This window comes from Columba livia, chromosome 1 (genome assembly GCF_036013475.1).
Source record: "Columba livia isolate bColLiv1 breed racing homer chromosome 1, bColLiv1.pat.W.v2, whole genome shotgun sequence".
NCBI classification, from domain to species: domain Eukaryota; kingdom Metazoa; phylum Chordata; class Aves; order Columbiformes; family Columbidae; genus Columba; species Columba livia.
Genome location: NC_088602.1, coordinates 90,086,611 through 90,097,945, shown reverse-complemented (window position 1 = coordinate 90,097,945; position 11,335 = coordinate 90,086,611). Strand labels below are relative to the sequence as shown.

Here is an 11,335-nt window from a genome sequence, read left to right as displayed (position 1 = left end):
TAATATTACACATTAGGGTTTTTTTGTGGTAGGGAAGTACTTAAATAAGAGATTCTTGCACTATTTAAGGTGATTAAGGTGATCACCTTCACTGAGCACATCAAAAACTGATAGAACTCAAGTGAAGAATTTTGGCACAGATGTGACGGAGCTGATAAACCATGCAGAGGGAGGTGGTAAAGATCAAACATTCTTCTACCAGCTTTAATATTTATGTAAAGAGTGGATGGGATTTGTGAAGTCTCTGATGATGGTGAGAATGCTGTAACAACTCAAGGTAGGTTTTAAATTACAGTGGTCTCTGCAAATAACATACTAATGCAAAATTTGGATCTGTAGCTTCGAAAAGGCAACAAAGGCATTAAAGACACTGTGGGCTTTGGGTAAGAACTAGGAAGTTGAATTAAACAGAGAGTTTAAGATTTATTTTGAACAGAAATGACGAGATAGAATTTGGAGGTAAGTGTTAATGGTGGGAGATATGTTTCCAGGCTACCACCTTTTCTCACTTCAAGCTAACTTTAAACTCAAAAGTGAGATGGAATGAATGTATGCGTTCTTGGTCTTCAACTTTTATAGGAAAAATCAGAGAATTCTGAAGCAACTAAGAATGGACACTTTGGTCCAAAATTGCTTGCCTTTTGTTTTGTTGTGTTTTGTTTTGTTTTTGTTTGTTTGTTTGTTTTGTTTTGAAACCTTTTTTTCCATTCACTTGATTTGTAGACTAATCTGAACAGGTTTTAATTTAGACGTTTGAGGAGGGTGGTTTTAACTCAATATTAATCTGCCTTTCTTAATTTCAAAAAGATTATAGCGTGAACCTTTTAGATCTGTTTGGTGGGGTTTTTGTGGTGTTTTTTTTTTAGTTTTGTTTGTTTTTTTGTTTGTTTGTTTGTTTGTTTCTGTTGGTGTGTGTGTGTGTGTGTGGGTGTGGGTGTGGGTGTGTGTGGGTGTGGTTTTTGTTCTTTTTCCTGATAAAAGTCAGGTTTTAGTGCGGATCTTTTTCAAAATTGTGTAAAAGCAAAGTCGTATCCACTGAAAACAGTTTCTAATGGGGCTCTTCATTTCACATCCTACTTCTACAAATAAATTTCTCTGTCATGCATCTTTTAGATTCTCCTGCTTCTTGGTAGTTCCCTGAGACAAAATAAAAGGAAAATTTCTTTTGTGGGGCAATTTTTTCCTCAATTAATGCTTGACTAATAGCCATGTTCAGTTGTGCCTTATGCTGAAGCATAGGTTTTGTTTTTCATATCCTTCAGTCTAAGTAGTATGTTTTCCAGAGCATTGATACATGACAGTGATAGAGACATACAAAGTTCTTCCTGAGAACTGTGTAATTACTTAGTAAAGATGTTTATGTATGTTTATAAGAGAAGAAATATTCTTTTATGCTGATTAGTTAAAAGTCACTTTAGCATCCTACATCAAATTAGCAATGACTTATGAATGTGGAAAAGGAAATGATTATTGATATAGCAGCTCAATTCAATAACGTCATACATCAAAGATAAAATTAAAAATGGGAAAGTTCCATTTATTTCTGACGTTTAATTGCAGATCCCTAAAATTTGTGTGGTCAAATTTCATTGCAGCAAATACAGCATTTTTACCTCCAGTGTTACAAAATCTTTACTTTTGGTCTTAGTGTTCTTGTTTGTTCAGTGTTCTGTAAACAAAGTGAAACTGCACAGGGCCTTCCATAATAATCTCCTGAAACCCAAACCTCTCTGTTCTGTTGGGTAAGGCCCTTCTCCACCTTCCACTGAAGTAAAGTATTTGTGCCGTTAGCAAAGGACTTTGACTCAGATCATAGGCTGAAATATGTTCAAAGCAGGTGGCTATCAAGCCATGCCTTATAGAAAATTATTGTGTATAATATGTGATCTGGAAGACAATTCATTTTATAAATATTGATGCAACTCTTCCCTGTACCTACTCAATCAACAGTAGCCAGCTCTTCAGGGACTAGTAGCACCAAGCGGGAAGGGTGCTTTGTTTCTTTTAATAATTTCAACATTCATCTTAAGAGGCTTTAAAGGTGAAGAAAGTCCTCATTTTCTCCTACAAAGTCTTTCTTCAAAGAAAGAGGTTGTCTTCCTCTACTTGAGGCAAGTTGGCTCATATTCTGGAACATGTGGATTTTACGGCTTACATAATCTACATGTCTTCCTTTGAGCACTTGGTAGAATTATATCTTTTAATTTATTTGTTTGAAACCCAACCAATACTGAAACAGTGTTAGAGTCCTCAGCTTTGTTTCTCTCTTGTATAATCTCTTCTTTATTAACTTCAGCAAGCAGTCAATGCTGGCTTTATGCCAGGAGACCTTTGTTAGGTCATCCCAACCAGAAGAAATATTTTTTTTAACAGAGGAAAATAATCTTTAAAAAAGAAAAGCCAAAACCAAACACTCTTTGGGATTAATTTTTTATGCCATTTGTATAGGCCAAAGCATGCTAGGTATATTTGTGGCTGGGTAACTGTTTGAAGCTTGATAATTTGAAATACTTGTTCTAGGTTGTTTTCCATAACTGCAAATCCCCTAATTTTTCTCTTGTCAATATATATATTAGGTTCTCTGGGGCAGAAGCTGTGTTTTCCTGTATCTGAGTACAATGCTTCTTTCCTTAAGTTTCAGTGTGCAGCTTCTTAATATTAGTGTAGATGTGTTCCAACACATAGCATTTGAGAGCAATTTGAAGCAACGCTTCCTATAGCATTTAGTGTTAAAAAAAGACTTTCCTGTCTTGTACTCTGAGATCCTTAGAAACCAGTTAGTTCTTGCTTTTTGCCAGTTGGCATTGGTTGGATAAGACCCCAAACTAACTGTTTTTATTATGAATGGCCTTCTCTGATTTGCTGTGGTTGATCTCTCATTATCAAATCTGAAAACACAGATCAGAGGCAATACGTGTCTAGATGTGGATATGTTGACTATCAGGATAAAAATAAGAGCTCTTTACAAGGAAGGAGGGAAAGCACATGGGATCTCTTGTTTGCATCATGTTTGTCAACATACTTCCTTGGCAAGCAAAACATTGGGAAAGACTGAGGGGAAAGCAGCAGGTAAGAGCTCTGTGCTGATGAATAGTGCATAGAAAGATTATGCTTATCAGACAGCCCTTGGCTGAGATTTCTAAGCATTTAAAAGAATACCATGGTGAGGTATTTCTGAAGAAGACTGGATTTAAAAAGAATTGGATTATGTGAATGTGTTTGTGACGATTCCGATGATATGGCTGGTGACCTCTGTGGCTGTGAGTACCTACTGGAGCAGTCCTTCAGTGAATTAGGGAATCTTACCACCAGCACCTTTGTGTCAACCAGTTCCAGTTCTTGTTGAAACCTCTCCACTACAGAAGGGAGTAGTGGTTATCTGAGATGAGATGGTCCTGCACTCTTGTGATCTTTGAAAAATCTCCGACCTGGTCACTAAATTCTGGTAGTCTGCTAAATTCCTATTGTAGCTTGTGTTTAACTGTGTTTCCATGGAAATATTTGTATCCATACCATCTGGGTTCCAAATCCAGTGATGTAGGGGTAGTCATAATTCCTAACACTGAATCCTTGGTCCTCAGAAACAACATTACTTGTGGAGTAACATATAGTACATTTTTAATCTCCTGTCATGTTTTGAAATTTCTGATTCTTGATATAAACAATTAAAACGTATTTTTCAAGAAAAATATAACCAATTTTTCAGCTATAGCTTTTACATGTGTATATCTCTTTTTTAATGAATATCTGAATTTTTTAAAGTATGACAATTAAAAAGATGGTACTGTAGGAGACACCTCTGTTGCTTTGTATTTTTTGTTTTTTTTTGCTATTTTCATAGTATAATAAGAAGGTATCAAATAAATTTATTGGCAATAAATAGGAAGAGTAATAAATGGTTTCCTTAAATGCTGCAGTGACTTTTACTAAAACGCTACAGAAGTGCCTTGGTATCTTTTGCTTAGATACTGCAACACAGCACATAACAAATATGTTTTTTGTAGTCATATTAAAAGTCTAAAATGGTTGTCACAGCCAACTAGCAGTGCAATGTTTAAAAGTGTTAAAGGAGGAAATGTGTACATATACTTATGAAGAAATGAAATAGGAGTACAAACCACAGATCACTTCTTAAATCCACACTATGTTGCAAAAGTAGTATAATCAAAAAGGCTCAATCATAACATCACTTTATTATGACTTGCCAACTCCAACTATTGCAGCTGGAAAGGAGTGAATTACTTTGGATTTTTCTTTTCATGTACAATTTGCGTATCATAACTAAACATAGGGAGGGAGAGGGAGAAGAAGAACAAAGGGAACAACAAGGATTTTGTCTGAGGCCAGGTCAACACTTGCCCTAGATAATGGTTGATGACTGAATGGCTTATAGCCCGTTACCTACCAGCACCGGCTGGTTTTCATCATGATGGTAAAGGAAAACGTTTCACACAATAAGCATTGATCCCCTTGTTGTGACTTGAAAGCTGCACAACTGCTTTTCATTCCAGGAGAATATATGTGAAAAATCATCTTAAGAATATGGCAAGCCTTTGGTATGGTATATGTTACTTTCAGTAATAAATATAATAACACATAAATCCAGGGCAAGACAACTTTTTGTACTCCTTCTAATAGGAAACCTAAACCTGTGAATAAAACTAATTTAGCATAACTACATAGAATTTCCATGTCCGGGTTTATTTTGGCTTCTCCACTGTCACAGATGTTCATTATTACTGAAAGAAAACACTGTAAATTCAGTCAAGAGTTTAAATGAGGAAAGGGAGAAATCAGAATGTAATTTGAAAGTTTTTTGTTTTATGTCACCTGTTCATCAGCTCTAGAAAGCATGTTAGCAACCTGCTGTGATCTGGTTTCCTCTTGGGAAAGCAGTGACGTAAATCCACTTACCTCTAATAGGAGCTGTTGAGATTATTGAGTGATTTGGCTGATGGTCAAATGAAAGGGAACACAACAAGGTGAAAAAAAAAACTTTCAAAGGATGTTTCAGGTTTGAAGGAGATAAGATGGGTTTTGTGGCTCTTTTATCACTTTCTCATGCCAGGGTACCTTAGATGTGTCCAGAGGAATTTGGCCCTTGCCATTGCAGTCACTGAATTCACACGGGAATTTTAGCTGACCTTGTCAACTCTGAGAGCAGTGCCTTAGACAGTACAGAGACCCTCCCTATGTTGTTAGAGCTCTATTAATAGATCTGTGGCATCTAGCTGAACTTTAATACTGAAGTTGTGATCTTTTTCACTATTCTAGGGTTTTGCTTGCATATGTTAGGACTGTACAATGAAGCATTGAATCTCACAAGATAACAGGGGCATAATCCCCGGTGGTCTAGCAACACTTGGCTTTGCTTCTACTTCAGCAACTTTTTCATGGATTCCACAGCATTTTTTACATCAGAGATCGTTTTTTTTTTTTTTTTTTTTTTCAAGCTGTTCTAATGGTGTTAGAATTCTCAAATAAAATTGTAAATTATTTGTATGTATTCCCATAGCTTTGTGTGTTTCTGCGTACAAATGTATGTCTCACTACTACTGATCTGCTTTCAATATTTCATACATTATTAGGGAATTTTCTTGCTAATTGGCATTTGTGATATTAATGGACCTGCTACTCTTCAGAAACAAGGGAGAATGGATTTTTCATTCAGTCTAGTATCTGCATTGCTGAGTGGTGTCTCTAATATCTCTGTTAGTTTAGAAGTTCAGAGAAGAAAAACCCTGTTTCAGATACATATAAGTGCAGGCAAGAGACACAGAAGCTCACTAACACCGTAGTAAATACTCTCATTAGCTGCTCCAGTTAAATTCTTATGTAATTTATCCATAGCTCATGACCTAATGTCATCTTAGCTTACCAACATAGCAGGGGAAAAATGCTTTAGATGTAAAATGGTTCATAAGTATTTTATGTCTTCAAGGGTTTTGAGAAAAAGAAAGCAAAATAAAATTATGAGAAGGAAAGATGATTATTTCACAGAAGAAACATGGAGATGTATTTCTATTAATAATTATGCTTCTTTTGAAAATATGCTTCTTTTGAAAAATATGCTTTCTTTTTATTGGAAGGGAAACAGAATGAAATCTGAAATCATATCAAAGGTTGTAAAAAAAGATTCAGCCATAAAATAACACATATATAATAGCAAATGATCTATTAAAAAAAGGGGGGGCTGGGATGTTTGAAATAATGGCTAGGTAGAATTTCATGGTATTAAGGAAAGTGACAGAATAACTTCATTTATTTGTTCTTTGCATAACAGTAAGCTTTACATATTGAGTGTTATGTTCCAAAAACCTCTTTGTTAAGATTTTTTAGCATGTTTTAATCAGATAATAATCATGAAGATTTTTGTTATAGTGTTAGAAGGAAAATCCTTTGAACTTGCAAAGTTCCTGTCCAGTAAATCTTAGAAATTCTTTAGACATGTCAGTGAAGAGAAAGACAAGCCAAAATATATGAGGGCAGAGGTCATACAGCAGTTGGTAGGATGAAGGAAGGACTAGAATAACTCTACTTCTTAAGAGAAGAGGCTTGTGAGAACCATATAATAAAGTCTAGAATATGTAGTTTAAAGAGCCGTTCTAAAAACACAAACTCACACTATGCTGACACTTGTACTTTGATATATAGGTGAAACCATAATGTTGTGGTCTTAATTTACCCATCTGAGGACACTGGCCTTCTTTCATACCACTTAAGGCCTCTTTCTTACACAGCTATTTATCAGGCAACACTCCAGCAGAATTAAAGCATACTTTACCCTAGACTCAACCTACTCTAGCGCTTAGGAAAATGTTATTTTGTTAGCATATGAAGATGGAAAAACATGTATAGGACTGAACATCTTTTTTTGGTTTGTGATATTGCAGTAGTTTGGAAAAGAGTAAAATTTGCATTTCTATATACAGTGCTATTGATGTCCTTTCCTTTCCTTTCCTTTCCTTTCCTTTCCTTTCCTTTCCTTTCCTTTCCTTTCCTTTCCTTTCCTTTCCTTTCCTTTCCTTTCCTTTCCTTTCCTTTCCTTTCCTTTCCTTTCCTTTCCTTTCCTTTCCTTTCCTTTCCTTTCCTTTCCTTTCCTTTCCTTTCCTTTCCTTTCCTTTCCTTCCCCTTCCCCTTCCCCTTCCCCTTCCTGTGTACCAAAGAAAATGTAAGAGGGGGAGAGGAAGAGTTTCAGAAGTATTAATATCTTTCTATGCAGTTTCTAGACAGCTTGCACAGATTTTTGGGATTTATTGCTTTGTTAAACAGAAAGATGAGCAGGTGGAGTAAATTTAAGCTACTAAATCAAAGCAAATGTACCAGCAGGTGATCAGCTTTTGAAAATATGACAGCTGGAAGAAGAACAAAAGGATCAATTTTATTTTGAAAAGGTTACCTTGGATTAGAGATCTAGAAGAGAAATGTGGAAAGCCAAAGGGATTTTCTTTAATGAAATTAAGAACCCACATGTTAATCTGACATCTGAAATGGGTCCTACTCACAAAGTCAGTCACTCAATAACTTTTTCCAGGAGTCATGATTGCACTAGTCTTTTTGTCAAGATGCAAAAAAATCCCCAGACCTCATTTCTATAAGATACATCAATATTGCAAATAAACATAATGGAAACAAAGAAATTCACTTATATGGGCATTGCATACGTAAATGATTATAAGGTGTTTAGTTAAAACATATGCCCTTATAATTCAGGTATATTCGTGGTTGTCATCTTGAACCACCCACAAAGTACTGGGGTCTCATTTGACTCTATCAAATGAGTTCTTGTTTTCATATATTTTTTTTCCCCAAGTAAAATACTATATGAAGAAAAGCTTTTTTTTTTTTTTTTTTTTTTTTTTTTTTAATTTTCAATGTCTTAAACTAGTTAATGCTACAGATGTTTTGCCCTGTAAAATCAACTGACATGTGTTGACAAATGGCTTTTTCCACTGGCAGCCTCCATACAAACACCCTGAGAGTGGGGCCACTCCAATCTTCTCAAACGTCAGATGAAACCAGTAGAGAATATTCTGGAAACGTTTAATGAAAAATGTGCGCTTTTTTGACTAAATGAAAATGTAGTGAAGCAATGTTTACTTTCCTCATTTTTTCTTCCGTGTACTCCTCCCTCTCCCAAACTGAAACTTTGACAGAGATTCACATTCAGTAAACTTAATGATAATGCTTATCTGCAAGAAAATGTTATGTCTAGCCATCTGGAATTTTACATATAATTTTTCTGTCAGCATTGGTAAACATTTTTCCCAAAGTTACATATAGGAAAGAGAAAGACACAGAGAATGACTTTCATCATTGTTGCATGCTAGCATAGTTTTTTTGCAGTGTTTTGAAAATATTCTCTCACGATTAAGTAGTGTAGGATTTTTAAGTGGGCAAGTCACCAATTCTGAGCAGTGAGCGTTTCCCTACTTTTAAAACATTTTTCTATCCCTTACATCAGGCCGTAGTTTGGCTGCACCCTTGGCTTCTTCAGTTTTAAATGGATGTTCATGCAAACAATGTTACAATCTTTTCTGCTACGGGGCCATCCCAACCTGGAGGACAATGACCTGATGCTGAATTACAGGTATTTTTATTGTCTGCCATTTTCCATGTCAGATTCTTTACCCTGAAGCTATTAGACCTGACTTTCACTTAATATGTATGTGACCCAAACCATACTAAGTCACAGTAGAGATACTGATCCTTTCTCCCAAGGATATCTCAAATATTTCCATAGATTCAGAATGCTAGTTCAACAAAATTTTATTAAAAGCTACAGTACAAAACTTCATACCAAAATAGGTTTTATTTTTTTTTTTTTTTTTTTATCATTATAGCAGTAATTAACTTTTGCTTTCATTTCGGAAATCAAGTCTTCGACTTTGCTTTCCCCACTAAGCACCAGCACAGAATGCTTACATTAAAAAGTGTACTCTGTCAGTGTATTGCCATGTGCACACACAGTCCCTGGGGACAGAACGAGGCAATAAATTATAAATGACAGGTACTAATGCATTATTGTGAGATTAATAAAGTCCTAGAGAGTAGCTGTCTTGCTGAATTTCCATGAGGTCATTTCCATTGAGGTCAATTACAGATAAATGTAAAGATTCCAGGTACATCTGAAATGTAAAAGATGATAGAAAATCTCCAAAGATGACAGAAAATCTATAAAACAAAAAGAGTCCCACTGAGAGTAAGAATGCTACACAGCTGTGTGCCTTGAAACTGGTGTGTGTGTGTGATTTACAGCACCTGTTAAAATGACATGATTCTTTCTCTTTTGCTGTCAGGTTCATCAGAGAAGATTCATCTCGCCTCCCTTTATGTTTTGACAGGATGGTCTAGTAAAAGGTTTTACGTTTAATGTAAAGCTTTGCTGTGTCTATGTCCTTAAGCCTGCACAACCACAGTTACTCTGCTGCTACTCACCCAGGCCTCCACTGTAGTCAATGACCAAACTGAGAGAAATATGTACAAATGGCAGTTCATCCCATCGGAAGATAAATATCTGCTGTGGGAGATGACTCACCCTCTGGAGATGCTGCTCCCTTTCTCCTGCTGTAAAGGGGCCTGGATGACTGCCGAACATCTGGAGCATTAACACTAGGTGTGACGGACCTCTCCCAAGGGAGACCCACAGTGAAGGCCAAGGAAGACTCAGTTCAAATCAACAGGATGACTGAGCATCCAGAACAAGCAGAAAATTCCAGCAAAGCTGGAATTTCACATTGTGTGCCACCGCTTTCTGAGCAATCTCTGAAATAACAATATTCGCTGACCTGCAACACATGCAAGACTTACATGGTCTCCCTGGCTTTTCTTATCAGTTGAAGTATAAGATGCTTCACTGACAAAAAGCCTTGAGACTATTGAGCTGTCTCATAACATGCCTTGCCTTTCTCTCCACTCAAGTGCATTAATTATGAAAACTTTTTAAAAAACTTAAGACATTTTGAGAACTGCTTTCCCAGTTAGCTTCTTTTAAAAATAAAAAGGATTTAGTAAAGTTGCAACACATGACTGTGTGACTTCTGGCCAAAATCACAGGTATATTTCATCTGACGTTAGGAAAGGGCTATATAGAGTTATGGCCTCTCTTGTTGAGTATGCATTGAGTATGCATATTTCCTTTTATTTATTTATTTTTTTAATTGTAAGTATTTATTTACTTCACTCAAAAATCCCATATTACTACTAATGCTTACATAATTCTTACAGAAAACCAAAACAAAACACTTTTACTTTAAATGCCTATGTTTCTCTACCGAATGCTGCATTTATTGTTAGTGATGTATATTTGTTAAATAAAACTGTTATGTAATGCCACATACTTCTTCTTGTTTGTCTGTTAATCCAGGGAAGCTGTGTGCATTCAAACATGCAAAGAGAATCAAATATGTTACAGTCATCATTGCAATTAAATTCTAGAGTTGAACAACTTCATTTTTCCACATGTCAAACTATAGTCACTGCTGGAAATTTATTTATTCCTTTGCAGAAAGCAATCAGAACTGGACAAAAATCAGTTAGGGCACAAAAGTATATGGAACGCAAACCTGCAATACAAGATGTCCTATTGTCTACTAATTTTCCTGGCTGTTGTTTAAATATATTTGAGACTGCACATCAATTGATGATTTTTTTTTGTTTTGTTTTGTTTTCCAAACCATTTATAAAGATGGATGTACTTTTATGGCAGTGGTAGGAACTAAATATCTGATGGACTTGTTGTGGTTTTCTAGAATTCTCCAGATATAGTCTGAAAATTCAGCCTGCCTTTGTACTCATTGATGAAAAAGATTTGGCAGCTTAAGGAAGCATAAAACATAGTTTAAAATTCTGGGTGACTGGAAGAGGCTGAAGTAGTCAATACTGTGTTGCACAGCATATTATCCCTGTTCATACTTGTTAAGTTTTCTTCAGCTGTTAACAGTTCAGAGAAGCATAGTAATTTAACCCTATTGATTAGAATAGTAAGTTGTCATTCTCTGCTATTTGTTCAGTTCTTATTTGGTGTTAATAACATCCAAATTCTTATGGTCTTATTTTCACTGAAGTTGCACCAAGTGATGTCTCCAGAACTCTGACAAGAAAAAAAATGCTTCATTTAGATGGCTGTAATGTCATTTATTAATTGTTTACATAGGATATAGAAATTTGTACATAACAGAAAACAAAACGAAACAAAACAAAAGGATGGCAGTGGAACAGGCTGGTTCATGTTGCTGCCACTGGTGCTGGAGCAGATGGGCCGTAGGGGTTAGGTGTTGACAGCTCTTCAGTCAGGTTTCTCATAACTGCGTGCACCTCTTTTGCAGTGTGCATT

The 11,335-nt window shown here is 35.8% G+C and overlaps 1 long non-coding RNA gene across 1 annotated transcript; it reads left to right on the top strand.

Annotated features, from left to right (window-relative positions):
- The first annotated feature begins 301 nt into the window (after nucleotides 1-301).
- On the top strand, nucleotides 302-10,339 carry LOC135579663 (uncharacterized). The gene is made up of 3 exons (XR_010473233.1): nucleotides 302-459; nucleotides 8,465-8,590; nucleotides 9,300-10,339. It is a non-coding gene; the product is annotated as an uncharacterized LOC135579663 (long non-coding RNA).
- The last annotated feature ends 996 nt before the right edge of the window (nucleotides 10,340-11,335 follow it).